Genomic DNA, 20,957 nt, shown 5'->3' on the forward strand with positions numbered 1-20,957 from the left:
GGAGGCATTAATAAAGAAGAAGTTATAATATGGGTTTGGCCATGGGAAGATACGCATAATTATATTTTCCAGTGAAAGCTGCAAGTTGGGTGTCAGTACATATAGTCTGATTACATTAAAAGTAACTTATGCACATACTTTTACATTTGCATATGCATGCAAAGAAGTACTTGAGAAATACACCCCAAACTGCTAACAATAGTTACAGCTGGGAAGAGGCATTAGGCAGCTGGAGGTAGAGGAAGGAGATTTTCATTTTTCCTTTGAAACACTTTAATACTTATTTTTTATTATGGCCATATATTACTTTTTAATATAGTGGTAAATTAAATGCTGTAGCGCCCTTCAGTCCTAAATGGATTTCCTAACAATATAAAATTTCCCATAAAATTAGGTACATTTCTTCCCAAAGAATGTGTTTCAGTAGGCAGTTGAGCAGACTTGAAGAGGCATAAATAAACAACATTAAGTAGAATATTAAAAAAAAAAAAAAAAGACAAACCCATTCGTATGAATATACAAGCAACCCCTTCATACGACTGACCTGCAAACTCAAGGATTCAGTGAACTTATTTATCCTGGAGATGGAGATAAGTGATTGACATAGCCTGATGTTAAATATTTACCAAAAAAATTCCCTAATATTCTTGCTCTGATTCCTTGTTGCCAAGCAAACTTTCTATTGTAATTTGGCTGCCCAAGTCTTTCTGCTTGTGTTATAAATTAATACACTGATATTCTCATTGATACTTCAGGCTCCATGAACTTGCTTACTGTGAGTCTCATCCTCAGCAATTGACCAACTCTTGGAATGCTGACAAAATTAAATTTCTGAACACATGGAACCAATCCTAAATCCTAGAGACTTTGGTAGAATTTCCAGAGCAAATGCTACCTTTAGAAGCCTTTCATTCAAATGAAATCGTCTTTTGCTGAAAGTAGTCCCTCTAATCTAAAGTGTACCATTTCAATCGAAGTATTATCATTATTCAAAACTTGATTTAAATCTTGTTAATTGCCAACAAGTCCATCCCGACTCATGGTAACCCCGTATGTGCAGAGTAGAACTGTTCCATATAGTTTTCCAGGCTGTGGCCTTTCAGAAGCTGATCACCATGCCTATCTCCCGAGGTGATTCTCCACTAGGTGGATTTTAACTGCCAAGCTTTCTGCTAGTAGTCGAGTGCTTAACCACTTACATGAAATCTTAACCTTCTACATAAAAACTTCCATCAACACAATAGGTGACTTTCCTCTTCTAAATTTTTGTAGAAGTCATTATCCTTATTCTCACTGGGCATTTATCATATGTTATACATATGGATTTATTGACATAAATTATAATGTGTAAAAAATAAGCTATGGGTACTATTTTGCATACCCAATGTTATCTCGTGTAATCCCTTATACTCACTGTGGTTAGAGTTTAAAGTATATTTGTTGATTTAAGCTTTCTTGATTTCCTTCTTCTATTGTAATCTCTCTTCTCTTAATTTATTTCCTATATCATCATTTTGGCATTTAAGTATGTACCTTATTGCATTAAAAAATGTTGAATATTATTAACTTTTCATAAGTCACTATTTTTTTTTAGTTTCCACACTCTTCAGTGGTACAAAACATTTATTAGTGCATGTGAAATAAATGCTTACTGAATTGATTTAAATATGTTTTAACTCTTCATACATCTGTAATGCATAATGTCACGCTTTTAATAAAATACACCCCTCTATATGGGTTCATTCTGGACCAATAAGCAACATCATGATAAATGGGAAAAAGATTGAAATTGTCAAGGATTTCATTTTACTTGGATCCACAATCAACACCCAGGAAAGCAGCAGTCAGGAAATCAAAAGACATATTGCATTAGGCAAATCTGCTGCAAAAGACCCCTTTAAAATGTTAAAAAGCAAAGATGTCACTTTGTAGACTAAGGAGCTCCTGACCCAAGCCATGGTGTTTTCAATTGCCTCATATGCATGCAAAAGCTGAATGATGAATAAGAAGACTGAAGAAGAATTGGCATCTTTGAATTACGGTGTTGGCAAAGAATAGCGGCTATGCCGCGGACTGGTAAAAGAATGAACAAATCAGTCTTGGAAGAAGTGCAGCCAGAATGCTCATTAGAAGCAAGGATGGTGAGACTTTGTCTCACATACTTTGGACATGTTATCAGGAGCGATCAGTCCCTGGAGAAGGACATCATTCTTTGTAAAGCAGAGGGTCAGGGAAAACGAGGAAGACCATTGACAAGATGGATTAACACAGTGGCTGCAACAATGGGCTCAAGCATAACAGCGATCGTGAGGATGGCACAGGAGGGGCAAGTGTTTTCTTCTGTTGTCCATGGGGTGGATAAGAGTTGGAACCAACTGGACAGCACCTGACAACGACAACATATAGGGTTGTTATGAGTGGGAATCGACCCGACAGCAATGAGGGTTTTTTTTTTCTTATGAATATTAAATGAATGAATACTCAGGTGAAATTACAGGACTTTTAATATAAGTTACAGGCAGTCTGCGGGTTATGAACGATATCTGTTCCTAACTGTACCTTTAAGTCTTTAAGCTGAATTTGTAGGTAAGTCAGAGGAGGTACATAGGTTTCTTATTTAGCCTATTTTAGTGCGAGAAAAGCCCGAGTGGTGCAGTGGTTAGAGCAATTGACTGCTAACCAAAAGTTCGGCGGTTCGAAACCACCAATGCTTCCGTAGAGATTTACAGTCTTGGAAACCCTGTGGGGTCGCTATGAGTCTGAATCTACTTGATGGCAGCGGGTTTCTGTTGGGTTTAGTGCAAAAAAAAGGCTTAAGGCCTTTTCAATGATTTAAAAGCTGCACATGTAGCACGTGAAGGTGATTGTAATGAAGAACTTGTGAGTAGGGATTGGTTCGCTCCTTTCAAAGTGAAAGCAAATTTATATAACATTAAAGGGCAAATACGAGTTGTTCATAAGCTGGAGGTTGTAAACCTGGGACTGCCTGTTTATGAATTAAAGTAATTCAGGACAGAGGCAGAGCCAACATGGCACTACAGACAGAAGCACTGTGCTGTCTTTCTTCAGCAGAGACCCAAAAAACTGAATAAAACAGACACGAGCATCAATCCTGGAACCCTAAGTACCAAATGAAGGAATAAAGAACTCATACAAGCACCGAATGGAATAAGAAAATGACAGAGAACAGAGAATGAAGAGAGCTAGGGAGAGGAGGTCCCATACCAACTAACATGGACAGATTCACTATCTTGGGCTTCGGCTGCCAAAGAATTCAATCATTTCCCGATGAACAGAAAGTAAGGGAATACATAAGAACCAAGCCAAAATTATAAGAATTTTTAAAGAAGTCCTTTGGTTAGAAAACTTACAACATCAGACAACAACCTGAACCTAGCACATAAGATAGCATCAGCCAGATAACAGCCTACGTAACTCTCAAGGATAAAACAAAACCAAAACATTTACAACAGGGAACCAGAGATGTCAATCTGAAAATGACAACAATGTCAGAACAATAAAAGAGGGAATAAACTGTGTAGGTACAGAACTTTCAAACGGAGAGGAAGTCAAGGCGTTATTAAGCAATAAAAGACTGGTTTAAATATAGGAAGATGGGGTAAATTTCAAGGTGACCACAAAGGAAGTAAAAACCTACTCATCAAAATAAAGAAGAAAAACATAAAGCCTCAGGAAACACAAAATCTACAAAAGTGAAAGAAAGAAACAAACCCACAAATAAAAGGAATTCAGCACAGAAGAGTAAGTGGAGCAAAGAAAACATCAGCACCACACAATGACAGCAATAAAGTCATACCTATCAATAATCACACTGAATGTAAATAGGTTAAATGCACCCATAAAGAGACAGAGAGTGGCAGAATGAATTAAAAAAAAAAAAAAAAAAAGAACCCATCAATATGCTGTCTACAAGAGACACACCTTAGAAAGAAAGACATAAATTTATTAAAAATCAAAGGCTGGAAGAAAAAAGATTATTGAGGAAACAGCTACCAAAAAAGAGCACGAGAGTCAATACTAATCTCAAATAAAATAGACTTTAAAACAAAATCCACCATAAAAGACAAAGAAGGGCATTATATAATGATTAAAGTGGCAATGCACCATGAAAACTTACCCATAATAAATATCTATGCAGCCAATGACAGGTCTCCAAAATATATAAAACAAACTTTAACAGCACTGAAAAGCGAAATTGATAGGTCCACAATAACAGTAGGAGACTTCAACACACCACTCGGTAAAGGACAGAACATCTAGAAAGAAACTCTCCAAAGATACAGAAGATCTAAAGGCCTCAGTCAGCCAACTTGACCTCATAGACCTATATAGAACACTCCACCCAACAGCAGCAAAGTATACATTCTTTTCCAATGCACATGGAATAGTCTCTAGAATAGACCACATCCGAGGACAATGAATAAGGAAGACTGAAGAAGAACTGATGCCTTTGGATTGTGGTGTTGGCAAAGAATATTGAATATACCATGTACTGCCAAAAGAACAAACAAATCTGTGTTGGAAGAAGTACAAACAGAATGCTCCTTAAAAGTAAGGATGGCAAGACTATGTCTCACGTACTTTGGACATATAGTCAGGAGGGATCAGTTCCTGGAGGAGGACATCATGCTTGGTAAAGTAGAAGGTCAGCGAAAAAGAGGAAGACCCTCGATGAGCTGGACTGACACAGTGGCTGCAAAAATTGGCTCAAGCATAGCAACAATTGTGAGGATGGAGCAGGACCAAGCAGTGTTTCATTCTGTTGTACATATGATGACTCTAAGTTGGAATGGACTGGACGGCATCTAACAACAACTAACAACACCCAAAACAATCTACAAATGTAATGCAATCCCAATCCAAATATTAACAACATTCTTTAAAGAGATGGTAAAACTAATCGTTAACTTTATATGGAGAGGAAAGAGGCTGTGGATTGCAGCCTTCTAAAGCACTTTAGAAGAAGAAGAAAAAAAGCAGGACTGGTACTACCTGACCTCAGAACCTACTATAGAGTTAAGGTAATCAAAACAGCCTGGTACTGGTACAATGACAGACACACTGACCAATGGAACAGAATTGAGAACACAAATATAAATCCATTCACCTCTGGTCACCTGATCTTTGACAAAGGTCCAAAGTCCATCAAATGGGGAAAAGACAGTTTTTCAAACAAATGGTGCTGGATGTCCATCTGCAAAAAAATGAAACAGTACCCATACCACACACAATACGTAAAAGCTAATTCAAAATGAATCAAGGACCTAAATATAAAACCAAAAACTATAAAGGTCATAGAAGAAAAACTAGGATCAACATTAGAGGCCCTAATACACGGCATTAACAGGATACAAACCATAACTAACAAAATACAAACACCAGAAGATAAGCTAGATAACTGGGATCTCCTAAAAATTAAACACTTATGCCCATCAAAAGACTTCACCAAAAGAGTAAAAAGAAAAAAAATTGGCTATGAAAAATCTGACAAAGTTCTAATCTCCAAAATTTACAGGAAAATTCAACACCTCTACCACCAAAAGACAAATAATACAATTAAAAACTGAGCAAAGGATATGAACAGACACTTCAACAAAGAAGACATCCAAATAGCTAACAGACACATGAGGAAATGCTTGTGATCACTAGCCATTAGAGAAATGCAAATCAAAATTACAATGAGATACCATCTCACCCTGATATTACTGGCATGAATCTAAAAAGCAGAAAAAAAATAACAAATGTTGGAGAGGTTGCAGGGAGATTGGAACTCTTACGCAATGCTGCTTGGTGGGAATGCAAAATGGTATCGTTTGGAAAATGATATGTCACTTCCTTAAAAAGCTAGAAATAGAAATACCGTATGATCCAGCAATCCCATTCCTAGAAATATATCCTAGAGAAATAAGAGCCGTCACATGAATAGACATATGCGTACCCATGCTCATTGCAGCATTGTTCACAGTAGGTAAAAAGATGGAAACAACCTAGGTGGCCATCTACAGATGGATGGATAAACAAAGTATGATACATGCACGTGATGGAATACTATACAATGATAAAGAACAAGGATGAATCTGTGAAGCATCTCACAACATGGATGAATCTGGAGGACATTATGCTGAGTGAAACAAGTTAATCACAAAAGGACAAATATTGTTGAGACCACTATTATAAAAACTCATGAAAAGGTTTACACAAAAAAGAAACAATCTTTGATGGTTATGAGGGAGGGGAGAGGTGGGAGGGGAAAATACTAAATAGGCAATAGATCAGAGGTAACTTTGGAGAAGGGTAAGACAGTACACAATACTGGGGAAGCCAGCACAACCTGTACAAGGCAAGGTCATGGAAGATCCATAGATACAACCAAACTCCCTGAGGGACAAAATTGCTGGGCTGAGAGCTATGGGACCATTAGCTCAATTGGCATAATATAGTTTATAAAGAAAATGTTCTATATTCCACTTTGGTGAGTAGTGTCTGGGGTCTTAAAAGCTTGTGAGCAGCCATCTAAGATATGACACTGGTCTCCCCTCCCAAAGACACAAGGTAAAGATTTGTCCAAAGGACTAATGGACCACAACTACCACAGCCTCCACTAGACTGAGTCCAGCACAATTAGATGGTGCCCAGCTACCACCACTGACTGCCCTAACAGGGATCACAATAGAGGATCCCGGACAGAGCTGGAGAAAAATGTAGAACAAAATTCTATATCACAAAAAGTAAAAAAGACCAGACTTACTAGTCTGACAGAAACTGGAGAAACACCAAGAGTGTGGCCTCCGGACACCCTTATATTGCGGTAATGAAGTCACTCCTGAGGTCCACCCTTCAGCCAAAGATTAGACAAGCCCGTAAAACAAAACAAGACTAAATGAGCACAGCACCGCAGGGGCAACGATGAGAAGGCAGGAGGAGACAGGAAAACCGGTAATGGGAAACCCAAGGTCGATATGGGGAGAGTGGCATATCCCAAGGTTGGCAACCAATGTCACAAAACAGTATATGTTTTGTTTAATGAGAAACTTATTTGCTCTGTAAACCTTTATCTAAAGTGCAATAAAAAACAAAAACAGGAAACAGTACAAAGGAAAAAAAAAAAAAAAAGATTAATTCAGGACCCTTTTTAAACACTAATTCTCAGATTTACTTTGGGAAAAACCAGAAAAGCAAAGCCTTATTTTTGGTAGGGTTCAGTTTAAACAGTGGCACTAAGTAGGTGGTAAGTGAAGAGGCATTCTTTCACCCACCAGCTATGCAATAATTTTTTTAGTCTGCTTCCAGGGTGAAGGAAAATGTTCTATGAGTTGAAATATTCTTCTTACATTTTCATAAGGCTGCTTTACCAAAACAAACAAACCCAGTGCCATTGAGTAGATTCTGACTCAAAGCTATCTTATATGACAGAGTAGAACTGCGCCCTAGAGTTTCCAAGGAGCACCTGGTAGATTCGAACTGCTGACCCTTTGGTTACCAGCCGTAGCACTTAACCACTAGGCCACCATGGTTTCCAAGGCTGCATTAGGTCTTATTAATTATCTTGCCAGGAATGTGGTCAGGCTGGAATGGACCATGGAATGCCTTAGTGAAACCATACTTCCTATGGACTCTGTCTAGTGTTTTGACTATTGGTATTTGGTCAGCTTGCTTTATGGAGCTCGACTATCTTTGACCACATATTAAACAGGTTATGAAAGTATAAATGTGAAGCATTGAACCAGAATAAAGAAAGCATTTTATGGTTTAAGTGTATATTTTTATCAGTGACTTCTAAACTTGTCTTGAAGAAATTAGTCCTCATATTCATTGCCACTTAACCTGAGGGTATTAATTAGCAGAGTTATAATGCAACTATAAATGTTACATTTTATGTTTATATTTGCATCTCTGATCTCTGTGTTATTTATCCCCTGATATGGTATAAAAAGTCAACTAACTTCTCTAGAAATAGTCCCCTGTTTTGCAAGTTTAAAAATTGGGTACTGCCCAATCTTGTTCTTAGCTGTTTCTGTCACTATTATTTCTTTCTAAGGACTTTTTTCTGAACATTAAGATATGCTTACTAAATTCCACTGAAGTTGCATTCTGGGTGCTCCTTATAGTGGCTTGTCCTGTTCAATGTCAGTATGCCAAGGAATTGAGAGGCAGCTGGCCATTTGCTCTTCTTTGAGAGGAGGGCTGAGTGCAGGAGCCCCATGATATGTGGGTTACCAACGGATGTGGACTGTAGTGGGCTCACCTGCTGCTTTCTAAAGGTAGTCTACCACTTAGGGCATGGACGAAAGATGTGATAGGAGAAATAAAGGGAAAAACAAGAGGAGAAAACTATAGTAAATCAATCGGAGGCACAACAGCATTTCGCGCCATTTAAAGTGAAATGAATGCGCCCAAAAAGGAACTCAAACACCTTTTAATCTTCCTCCCTCTCTTCTCTCCCTGCACAGATATTAGAATGGTGAAATGGGTGCTTTTCCTTAAGGTAGTATGGGGGAGTGTGGAGAAGGGAAGAGGAAGGCCAAAATGGTACATGTCTGATTCTTTGACTTTTGGAGTAAATGGTGAAGGCTTATTAAAAGAATGAAGAATTTTATCCAGATATTTGAGTTTATAAAAAGATTTATTTTGGCCTTCTCAATTAAAAAAAAATTACGGTCAAGTAATTATAAAGGAATTGTATCTGGTTCCATGGTTACAGCCTAAGAAGGTTTGGTCGTGTATACTGCACAAGGGGGCCACATTTAAGAGGCTGCCATTTGTATCTTAAATGTTTACACTCATATATGAGCATATGGGCTGATGTGAAGATTTCTCACTTTCAGACTGTCCCAGCCTCACTCCAGACAGACTTGATCTGACATTGTTGTCTAAACTTGGGCCCAGGGATGGTGATAGTTTCAGAATAGTACTTTGTATGGTGGGTCCTCTGCATGTAAGGGGAGTGTGAGCTAACAGGAGTTGGTATAAGGAACTCAAATGCATCCATCTTGCTACCCAAAAAATCAGTTAGTGTCAAGCTGATTCTGACTCAGCCACCCTGGGTGTGTGTCAGGGTAGAATTATGCTCTGCAGAGTTTTCAGTGACTGATTTTTTAGAAGTAAATTGCCAGGTCTTTCTTCTGAGGAGTCTGGGTAGACTCCAACTTCCAACCTTTCAGTTAGCAGCTGAGCTCATTATGTAAAAAGCATCATGTAATGGTTCTAATCTTGCTTAATGACAGAATAGCTACCTGAAAGTAAATATATGAAACCCAGAATGGGTACCCTAAGTTATACCAAATGATTTAGCTTACTTAGCCTATTCAGTAATGGAATAAACAGGCCAGTGGCTTGACTTTACCCAAGTGTCATAATCGAAACCTTGGAATCCTTTTAAACTTTTCCCTGCCTCTTACTTTCAATTTGTGTCCTTGTCCAATAAACCCTACCTTCTAAATACTTCTCCAGTCTATTCATCCTTCTCCAATCCTATTACTAGAGATTTATGTTAAACTCTCATCATTTCTTCAATGATTTACTATATTCATCTACCAGATTATTTTGTTTATTATCTATCTTTGTTTACTATCAGTACTTGAAACTTTTCAATAAGCTCTGTTAGAAATAGGGAGAAAGGGAGAAAAAAAGGAAGAGAGGGAGTAGAGAGAATGAATCTTGTTTTATTCTTCACTGTACCTCCATCAGTGTTACATTGCCATACACATAGTAGGTGAGCAAAACATGTATTAAATGCATATATGAAGAGCTGCATGCATGACTGGAAGGATGGGCTGAGACTCAGCATCAAGAAGGCTGTTGCCATAGTGATTTTTAAAAATGTAAATCTAAACATGTCACTTCCAAGCTTAAAATCTTTCACTCTATGGCCTTGCATATGAAGCTCACTTGAAGTGGGATCTAAGAACATCTTTTACGTTGGCTTTCACCATTCTTTCATATGCTGAGTATCTAGCTCGCTCTCAACCATTTGATTTTTTGCCCTTTTCTAAAAGCAAGATTGTATTTATCTCCATGTCTTTATCTATAATAGTCTCTTTGTCCAAATACATTTATAGCACTTCTTTAGACTTTCACTTTGTGAAGGAAGTTGAGTATGCTGCTTAACTCTATCAAAGGGCTATTGAGTTTTATTGTATTTTTTGCTTCAGTATTTGGTGAGCAATTCCAAGCTAAGGATGGAATCTGTGTGTGCTGAGGGCCTTGTAGGCTTCCCTGCACATCCTCTCCCCCCGCAAAAAAGTCAAATTCATTGCCGCTGAGTAGATTTGGACTCATGTTGACCACATGTATTACAGAGTAGAAATGAGCTCCATAGGGTTTTCTTGCTGTAATCTTTAATAAGGAGCAGGTTGTCAGAACTTTCTTCCACAGTGTGCTAAGTCGGTTAGAACTGCCAACCTTTTGGTTAGTGGTAGAGCACAAATAAACCATTTGCACCACCCAGGGTTCTTCCTTTCACTTATTAGACACACTATATATTTATTGAATAATAATAATAAAAGAACGAGCTAAGTCATACACCACAGACGATGCACTGGTACATTCAGGCACTTGGACAGGTTTAATTTGAGGGAGAAGACATTGGACTGAAGGTCTTCTTTTTAATTTTTTAAATGTAATCATTCATTTAAATTGTAGGCTTAAAATAAGACAGCTGATGATTGAGACCAGATAGCTGAGATTTAAGATTTCCACTTTTATCTGTGCATACATAAAAATTTACATAAAGTATCTCCAACCAAGTGTTGGAATAACATGGCCCCAGATTTTCTCAGAAAATGGTAGTTATTGTACTTACTTGAACATATTTGAAAATGCACATTTTACTCATATAGTGCTCCCGATGGTGTCAGTTACAGTAAGTATTCAAATCACAAACTAATAATCCAGCCCTATAACGATGTAGGAGAATTTGGCAATTCTGGCATTTTTTTCTGTATCTGTGAAACTGGACAAGTTAATTTCTCAGAGCCTCCACTTCTTGAGTATAAAATAGAGATAATAATATCTAATTCACAAAGTCAATTAAGGATTAAGACTAATGATGATGATAGTAATGACAATGACGCTGTTATTTAGTGAACACGTACTCTGTACCAGCTTCTATGGTAAATGCTTGATGTAACCTCTTTAACCCCCATCATAACTGAATGAATCACTGCCTTCCTTACACAGATATGACAAAGTTGCCTAAGGTTGTACAGAAAGTAAGGGGTAGATAAGGTTAGATTACAGGTCAGTCAGGTCCTAAACCTCATACATTTAACTACTACACTGTGGCAAAATTTTCTATGAGAAATAAAACCTTCCCTGTATGTTATACCTAATTTCTGAATTGGAAAGAATATATTAATTTTTAAATAAAAGTCCCATCTGAGAATCTAGTAAATATGATGCATTAATGGATTATATTACTGCTTTCATCTTTTCCTTGAAGAGGTTTAATACACTAAGACTTTCCCTATACATTTCTTAATTTACCACAGGGAACCAGCATTCTTTTGTTTATTCAGTACAAATACCATAATAATTTAATGCTGTAAAAAGAACTTAAAGTATTCTGGGTAAAAAGCAAACAAGTAACATTGTTTTACAGAGTAAAGGAATGCATTTAATCACTTAAAAACTTTTTCGGTTTTTGAAATTTATTCATCTTTTAAAATGGAGTTGTATTATCAACAGGTTCTCTCTGCTTTTGTTATTTTTTGAAGGACTTTTGTAGTTACTATATTTCTACCCATAATAAGGGCAAAGATTATCTAATGTTATTTAGGAATAGGACTAATACCTCTCTGAAGTAGTACACTAGTTTTTTTTTTTTTCCTTCAATTTCTCTTTGTTAGGCAAATTCATAAATTCTCATCATTATCTACCTTGTAAATGAGTTTTTTGGAATTGGTTTGCAATTGTGTGAACCCTAATTCAGTAGTCTACCCTGGGCTGGGTACCCACATGTAATTTTTTTTTTTTTTTGGCTGGGAGATGGTGGCTCTGCTCCTATTCATCCAAAAAAATGTAGAAAGAGACGGTGGAAATGCTCAGTATCTTCTGTTAGAACAAGGACAGAGGCCAACGGTGGAACAGACCATCATTTGCTCATATGCAAATTCAAGTTGAAGCTTAAGAAAATTAAAACAAGTTCACTAGAGCCAAAATACGATCTTGAGTATATTCCACCTGAATTTGGAGACCATCCCAAGAACAGATTTGCCACATTGAGCACTAATGACTGAAGACCAGAGGAATTGTGGAGTGACATCAAGAACATCATACATGAAGAAAGCAAAAAAATGAAAACCAAACCCATTGCCGTTGAGCCAATAAAAAGACAGGAAGGAAAGAAAAGGTCAAAATGGATGCCAGAAGAGATCCTGAACCTTGCTTTCGAATTTAGAGTAGCAAAAGTGAATGGAGGAGTCCTGGTGGTGTAGTGGTAAAGAGCTCGGCTGCTAAACAAAAGGTCAGCAGTTCAAATCCATCAGCTGATTCTTGGAAACCTTATGGGGCAGTTTTACTCTGTCCTATAGAGTCTCTCTGAGTCAGAACAGACTCAAAAGCACCTAACAACAACAACAAAGCCAATGGGTGAAATGATGAAGTAAAGGAACTAAACAGAAGATTTCAAAGGACAGCTTGAGAAGATAAAGTATTACATTGAAATGTGCAAAGACATGGAATTAGAAAACTAAAAGGGAAGAACATTTTTGACATTTCTCAAGCTGAAAGAACTGAAGAAAAAATTTAAGCCTTGAATTGCAATTTTGAAGGATTCTATGTGGAAAATAGTGAACGACACAGGAAACATCAAAAGAAGATGGAAGGAATACACAGAGTCACTGTACCAAAAAGAATTGGATGACATTCAATGTTTTCAAGAGGTAACATATGATCAAGAACAAATGGTATGGAAGGAAGAAGCCCAAGGTGCATTGAAGGCACAGGCAAAAATCAAGGCTCCAGGAATTGACGGAATATCAACTAAGAAGTTTCAACAAATAGATGCAACGCTGGAAGCACTGACTTGCCTATTCCAAGAAATGTGCAAAATAGCTACCTGGCCAAACAAAATATGGAAGATATGGAAGAGATCCATATTTGTGCCCATTCCAAAGAAAGATGACCCAACAGAATCTGGAAATTACTGAACAATATCATTAATAGCACACACAAGTAAAATTTTGCTGAAGATAATTCAAAAAGGGTTGCAGCAGTACATTGACAGGGAACTGCCAGAAATTCAAGCTGGATTCAGAAGGTGATGTGGAACAAGGGATATCATTGATGTCAGATGGATCTTGGCTGAAAGCAGAGAATACCAGAAAGATGTTTACCTGTGTTTTATTGACTACGCAAAGGCATTCGAATGTATGAATTATAACAAATTACGGATAATATTGTGGAGAATGGGAATTCCAGAATACTTAGTTGCACATTTCAACAGGACAGGTGGATATTGCGTGGTTTAAAATCAGGAAAGGTGTGCATCAGGATCGTGTCCTTTCGCCATACTTATTCAATCTGCACTATGAGCAAAAAATCCCAGAAGTTGAACTATAGGAGGAAGAACACAGCATCAGGATTGGAGGAAGACTCATTAACAATCTGTGATATGCAGATGACATAATCTTGCTTGCTAAAAGTGAAGAGGGCTTGAAGCACTTACTAATGAAAATCAAAGACCACAGCCTTCAGTATGGATTGAACCTTAACATAAAGAAAACAACAATCTTCACAACTGGACCAATAAGCAACATCATGACAAACAAAGAAAAGATTGAAGTTCTCCAGGATTTCATTTTACTTGGATTCACAATTAATGCCCATGGAAGCTGCAGTCAAGAAATCAAATGATGCATTGGATCGGTCAATTCTGCTGCAAAATAGCTATTTAATGTGTTGAAAAGTGAAGATGTCACTTTAAGGACTAAGGCGTACCTGATCCAAGGCATGATATTTTCAAGATGTTGTTTTATGTACTTTGGACCTGTTAGCATGAGGGACAAGTCCCTGGAGAAAGATATCATGCTCAGCAAAGTAGAGGATCATTGAAAAAGTGGAAGATGCTCAATGAGATGGATTGACACAGTGGCTGTAGAAATGGACTCAAACATATCAATGATTGTGAGGATGGTGCAAGACCGGGCAGCGTTTTTAAATATATATATATATATATATATATATATGTAATTTTATATATACACATATATGTGTGTGTACATATATATATACATACTTTTTAACTTTATTTTTAGTGTACTTTTTACTAAGATTATTATCTTTACAGGGCTCAGTTTTTTGTGAATATCTCTGTTCCAAGTTCCCAACTTTATTCAGCCCAAAGTCTTGTATTCTGTCCCTTAATGAATTTTAAAACCTTTCTAATTTTATAGCTCCTTTTCACTGAGATTGGCCAGGAATCAGCTGAAGTATTATTGCCAGTTCACCAAATTTACTTTCTGTTTTTCTCCCCTTGGTATATCCATTGCATTCTTCTGAACTCCAGTTAGTAGTACATCTTACACACAATTTTTCCATGCTCCAGCTGGGATTTTTAAAATGATACTAATGTAGTCAATTATTTTCATAAATTAGTGTTGGCATTACCTAGGTGAGATCTATCAGTACCAAGTAACTTGATTAGAGGATTTATAGGAAAGATATAGAAGCAAGAAGAGAGAAAGAAAGATGTAAGTGCCTGGGTCTTCTCCTTCTCAGCACTCATTCATTCACTCATTTATTTATTTATTAAACAAATGTTAATCAAGTAGGTATTTCTAAGGAGGATTCCCAGTTGGAGTAAAGTTTGGAACTGATATCAGAAAAAAGAGTAGGAGGTAATTAGAGAGCTGAATAAAGGCGAAGCAAGGCAAAAAAGAACATCTCAGGTAGAGAGAATAAATGTGTCTTTGAACACTGAAGATTACTGAGTAAATATCTCCCAATACCTACTCTATAATTACTTTATTTGCCTTACAAATCATATTTATTAACTTTTTACTTTGTTGTACCATATTTTTTAATTCAGAAATTATTTATTTTGCTTCTCTTACAATACCAAGCACTTTATAATTTACTGACATTTTTGGTCCTCTCCTTTGGAATTTACTTCCTCAGAGATTCAGTAGCACTTATTTGTTATAAAGTTTCATGTTTTGCTCCTGATTACAGTAAATAGGCAATTTCTGTCAGTTTATTTTTTTTAAAGTACTAAAGTGTCAAATCTAGGTCTTATATCTGCACCTGCCTTTCATTTCTCTGTCGGCTTTTAAACTCTGGTTGTCTTTATTTGTATATTTTCTAATATATTTAGATGCATATGTTGTCCTTCAGTCCAAACCTATAATTAGCCATCGTTGCACCAGAGTACAGATGTGTGCAGGCTTCTATTATGCTAATTTTATCAGGGACTATATTTGCTTTTCATTTGGGAATAAAGTATACACTCCAAACCAGGGATTTGTTGTAACTCTCTGATGCAAGGCAACCTGACAATCTCGGTTTAACAACGGTTAAGGCTTGAAGAGACTGTGCTGGGTTTACGTCCCCAGGGTTGCACTAAAGTAGTTTTTGGGCTCAGCCTGTGTAGTAAGGTCTTTAAATTGTTATTCAAAGAATGTCCCTATTTCTTTTGGCTTAATAATTATACCAACATTGTGTGGGTTTTGTGTGGGAATAGGGGAAGCAATTTAAAGGTGATTGAGAATTTATTTTTATATTAAAATATTTAAACCTAAATATTTGCATAAAGCAAACCACAGGGATTACCTTAACAGAGAATGAGGAAAACATTAACATTATAATAAAGGACATAGATGATGGTCTGAATAAATGGAAAGACATGCAAGGTCTTGGATGGTATGACTGAATTTTATAGACATGGCAATTTTCACAAAATCAGTGTATAATTTAATTCTGTACCAATGATTTTCTGGTTGGATTGTTTTGTAAAATCTGATAAACTTAAAAAAGTAAGTGGAAGAATAAAGGTGCATGAATAGCTAACTAAAAATTAAGACAGGAGAGTTTAATAGAAGTTGATAGAGAGCTAGTTCACTGAACATTACTAGTTCCTACCTCATACCACATCAGGAGTCGACTCTAGGTTGAATAGTTCTTAAAAACAACAAACAAGTAAACAAAACTATACCAAACTTAAGGTTTGATGTTAATAGAAGGACATGTCAGAAAATATCTTTGTGACTCATTTCTTTCTCCTTTTCCTCATTTTCTCCCCATTTTGACTCTTCTACTTCCTACAACAATTGACTTAGGCCATTTAAAAAGAGAATTATAGCACTTGCTCAAGCCAGTTTCAGCGTCAATCTTGACTGAATTTTTCAAGAATCGAATAGGTATGTTAAAGTGAGACTAGAATAAACAAAGCAAAACCAGTGGCCATTGAGTTGATTCTGACCCATGGTGACCCTGTGTGGTTCACAGTAGAACTGTGGACCATAGGGATTTCAAGGCTGTGACCTTTTTGGGGCAGATCACCAGTTCTTTCTTCTCAGGCACCTCTGGGTGCCTTTTGTTTAGTAGTCGGGCGCTTAACTATTTGTGCCACTCCAGAGTCAGAAACTACATATTTAAATGGCTATATATTTGTCTATTTAAAAAAAAAAAAAACACACCCAGTGCTGTCAAGTTGATTCTGACTCATAGTGACCCTATAGGACAGAATAGAACTGCCCCATAGAGTTTCCAAGGAGCACCTGGTGGATTCAAACTGCCCATCCTTTGGTTAGCAGCCGTAGCACTTAACCACTATGCCAACAGGGTTTCCACATTCTTACTATATTAAAAAGAGAACAACTGGAATTCAACTCTTATTTCTGATTATTGCATATGCTTTACATTATGCAAATAGGTTGATTGTTGATGGAACCATCCTTTTCACATGAGTTTGGGAGTAAATTAAATGATTTATTTGGGAGAAAAAAATAAACTGTATGTCAATGTGCAGATGATTTTGTTTTGACAGGTGAGCACAATCTCAAGTTGCTTTTCCAATAGTAGAACTCTCCTCTAGCTCCCTAAGAGTCGTGGCAGTTTACAGTCGGAGGCCATGAACAGAATGAAAGTAAACTTGTCCTTGGAGGAATAGACTTGTTACATTGGCCTCATTAATTACGAGGTGTATTATGAGTTAACAAGTTTTAGCCTAAACAATTCAGAATTGTATTCCTATACTAGAAATGCCTTTTTTTTTTTTTAGATCTGCATTAGGAAAAATAGGTAGTTCTGAGCTTTCATTACTCATGATTGTGCCTAGGAAGGTGTTTGCTGCCATTCTTGGTGTGGAAGTAGGCTTACGAGTTACTGCCCCCAATTCTAATCTACCTGCAGTATCTTCCCACTCTTCAGGCACTAAGCTGGTCATTTGTCCCCTACACACCTTGATCATTTAGAGAGGTCAGGCTACCGACTCTCTTGAAAATTCAAACTATGATTGAAATGGAAGAAAAGCTTATGGCAAAAGGTGGAGGGGGTGGTATTGTTTAGGTAGCACTGAAGTTTTCTTTATGGGGACGGAAAATTTGGCAACAGATATTAATGATGGTTGCAAAACATGATCGATGGCATTGGTTTTATTTATACCTGTGAAAAATGTTGAATTGGCCATTGTTGTGTTCTTTATATTTTTACAATAATACAGAAAAAGTAAAATTAAAAGAAAAACTCTGCTGGCAACTATGGAGGTGCTGATAAAAGCTCTCTTTTTAAACCACATGTTTCACATTCTACATTTGAGAAAGGCATGACAAGGAGACTAAGAGTTCAAGATGCAACTCTGTGCCCTGTGTACGTCATCTAACCTATCTGGGTCTCAAGTTCTACAACTATAAAATCAAAAGGTTGGGCTAGGTGACCTTGAAGATGCCTTTAAGTTCTGAGATGTATGATTTCAAATTCAGAAAAAAAAAATATCCCACTAATGGTCTATATAAAGGCAAATTTGGTTCAAGATCTCTGTCAGAGTTTAGTCTGAGAGAGAGGAAAAAAAAACCCCAAAACTTCAAGGAAGAACCTGCTGCAGTGGTTGCCAAGGAGACCAGCTGCATAGAAATTCAGGTTATTAATCAGTAATATCTTTCCAAGTAGCCAGACATGGTGGCAGAAACACCACTATCAAAGCAAAACTGCTTTCCTTTTTCCATAGCACTTATCGCTTTCTAACATACTGTAAATTTACCGTTTTTTTACTTTTTTTTTTTAATCAGTTTCCCTGGGTAGTACAAATGTTTTACACTCAACTACTAACCTAAAGGTTGGTGGTTCGAACCCACCTAATGGCACCACAGAAGAAAGGCCTGGTGATTTGCTTCCATAAAGATTACATCCACAAAAACCCTATGGAGCAGTTTTACTCTGTAACAAGTGGGGTCACCATGAGTCAGAATTGACTCAATGGTAATGGCTTTGTTTTTGGATCAATCCCCCACATGTAAAATGGAAATTATACAAAGACACGGATTATTGTCTGTTATATTTGAAAGCTTTAAAAAGTGCCAGGCACATTCTTGGCACTCAATATTTACTGAATAAATAAATAAAATGAATGGCATATAAAAATATGTACCTATATTCTTATACCACATATCCATTTATTTTCTTTTTTGCTGTTAGAAGCTTATTGATAAATTTTTCACATGGTGTAAATTAAAAAAAAAAAAAGGAGAGATAGAAAGTATGCCATGTACTCCATTGTCTTCATAATCCAGCTCAAAAGATGTCAAGGGAAATGTTGCTCAGAGCCTTAAAAGAAAGTAGAGACTGGAAGTCAGGTGGGCGGGGCAAGTGATTTGACAGCTGGAGACTATCATGGGATAAGCAGTCCAAGCAAAAGAATAGCTCTTCCCAAGGAGCCACACAGCATAACAACCGTGTGCTTACCCTCTGTTATAGGGTCGGAGGGGGAGCACATCAGAACGATCTATATTTTAGAGGCTAAGGCTGAAAGAAGGAAGACGTTAGGAGTGGTTAAGAGCTCAGCAGCTAACCAAAAGGTTGGCAGTTTGAATCCGCCAGTTGCTTCTTGGAAACCCTGTGGGGCAGTTCTACTCTGTCCTATAGGGTCACTATAAGTTGGAATTGACTCCATGGCAAAGGGTTTGGTCTTTGGAACTATCAGTGGGGAACATTTTGGAGAGGGAGAGATGTTTATGGTGGATTTTCAGAAGTTTTTGTGTCAAGTACATGCTGAGACTTTGAGAAAACCTACACTGAAGATTTACATGATTCTTCAACGGTTCTGAAGGATTCTGGAAGACTCAGTAACTCCCCTCTCATAGGTGCAAAACTGAAAAACCCTAGGCCAGGGTACAGTTGTGAATCACAGAATCACGAACCAATTATAACTATGTCCAGTGCTTTCCTCTCTTTCTTCCTGAGCAGCATTTTCGCAATAGTATCTGCTATGAAATGGGTATGCCTGATATTAGGCCTAAGAGACATAAGAAGAAGGCAGCTATTCTTTGAGTTAAGAAAAGTATCTGATAAAAATGATATTTCATATCATGGTGAAGAATTTAGAAACTTGTAGGTATAGATAATATGACTTACTTAATTTAAAATTTAATTCTTATTATCCACTTACCTGGCATCTTTGGTGCTGCTTGAGGAAAGTATTAAAAACCTTTGCCGTCGAGTCGATTACTGCCCCATAGAGTTTCCAAGGGGTACCTGGTGGATTCAAACTGCTGACCTTTTGGTTAGCAGTCATAGCTGTTAACCACTATGCCACCAGGGTTTCCTGAGAATATATTAACCATCATTAAATATGCTTGTGTTGTCACAACCTCTGAAATGCAATGGATAGAGTTGCCCACGTGAGGAGCTCAATGACAAATCAACAGCCAGGTCTGGAGAGTCAGCCACTGAGAATTCCCATTTGAAACCTCTGTTCACAATGTCATGATTTACATGAATGTTACTCTAGATCAGAACATATTTTCCATCCTCTGAAAAATGACTGCTGATTCCTCTGGGGTGCGCACCAGGAAAACCTGCAACAGAATTTTGAGCACCGTGCAATTCTTGTTCTGTAAACACACCGTGCAAATTTGGTAATTATCCATCCAGATGTTTCAGGTTGATTTAACTGCAGAAAAACATACAGAAACTTAATTGTTTTTAAATTTAAGATGCCATTCATTATATCTGAAATCCAAAATTGGTACCAACAATGTTTAAGGATATCATTCCAGTTTGTGTCATTCTGAGGAAAAGGGCCCAGAATAATAACACATTGGTGTAATCTTCAAACACACATACACACACACAAATATACCCTAGACACTGAAAAAATGGTTGGGGTAGCTCCAAGGACATGGGGTTCAGGCAAGCCTCTGGCTTTCGCTAATGATAGTATAACTAAGCCCAGTTGACTCTCCTGCTTTAACAAGGCTCCACAGGATGGAACAGCTTCATGTGCCATTTTCATGGCGAAGTTTCCTGAGGAAGGGCCTAGCATCCAATCCTCTGCCCACCACCCCAGAACTGGCTGGTGTCCAGCCACCCCTAGTGAAGTCTGTCTTTCTCCAGCACTAGAATAGAATGAGCAGTAGATTCTTTACCCTTCGTTGTACCTTGCTATCTTCCATCTTTCTTCTTTTAATGGTATTTTTGGGGGCAAAAAGGGTAGGAAGGAAAAGAAGTTACATGACACGTTAAAGAAGCCTTGGATCTTGGTTTTATCTTAATTAACCCTTGGGGTAAAGCTGTCTGCCATGGAGGAAAGAGAAAGGACCTTATTTATGACTTTGAATTTTCTATCTAAGAAAACCCTAGAAGATTCTCAGTCAATGGTAGTGTCCATTCCTACCGCAAACATAATTTGAGAGGGTGGATGGGTAAGGGCTTCTCCGCCTGAAAGACTTTTGCTTGAATCCTCGTTCCTTTATCTACTTGTTACTTTAGCAAATTCCTGAGTC

Source organism: Loxodonta africana, chromosome 8 (genome assembly GCF_030014295.1).
Source record: "Loxodonta africana isolate mLoxAfr1 chromosome 8, mLoxAfr1.hap2, whole genome shotgun sequence".
Taxonomy (NCBI): domain Eukaryota; kingdom Metazoa; phylum Chordata; class Mammalia; order Proboscidea; family Elephantidae; genus Loxodonta; species Loxodonta africana.